This window comes from Hakea prostrata, chromosome 4 (assembly GCF_041222555.1).
Source record: "Hakea prostrata isolate BN-2017 chromosome 4, UWA_Hpros_2, whole genome shotgun sequence".
Lineage (NCBI taxonomy): Eukaryota > Viridiplantae > Streptophyta > Magnoliopsida > Proteales > Proteaceae > Hakea > Hakea prostrata.
The window spans coordinates 17,867,194-17,867,652 of NC_142603.1; the positions used below are offsets into that span (position 1 = coordinate 17,867,194).

General features: G+C 36.2%; 1 non-coding gene across 1 annotated transcript; it reads right to left on the minus strand.

The window, feature by feature from the left end:
• LOC149018282 (small nucleolar RNA R71) lies at window positions 1-107 on the minus strand. The gene has a single exon (XR_016173241.1). It is a non-coding gene; the product is annotated as a small nucleolar RNA R71 (small nucleolar RNA).
• Between the last annotated feature and the right edge of the window lie 352 nt (window positions 108-459).

The following is a 459-nucleotide window of genomic DNA, read 5'->3' on the forward strand; positions in this document are numbered from 1 at the left end:
AAAATAAGAAATGATATTCTTCAATTTCGTCAGAAACCCAGTGAGTCTTTTGCTAAGGTAATGGAGAGGTTTCAAAGTCTTCTCCAAGAATGCCCTCACCATGGTATAGAATTATGGCATTTATATGCCAAATAATTTATGAGGGTATCGATTACCAAACAAAGCAACTTTTGGAATCAATGTGCCCCACAGGATTTACATCATTCACTGATGATTCCGAAGCTTGGAATTTTCTTTTAGACCTAGCTGATAGAACTAGAGAATGGGAGTCAACCCAAGAGTCTAAAAGGACTAGTAGGGGATATTTTGTTGATAGCCAAATTCATAAGGAAGTACAAATAGATAACATTTTAAAAAAGTTAGAGACTTTGGTAGTTAAAGCTGCACCACCAAGTCAAGCACATTTTATTGACAAATCTATTGCTATGTGTGCATGGTGTCAGTCTCCTACACATGTAA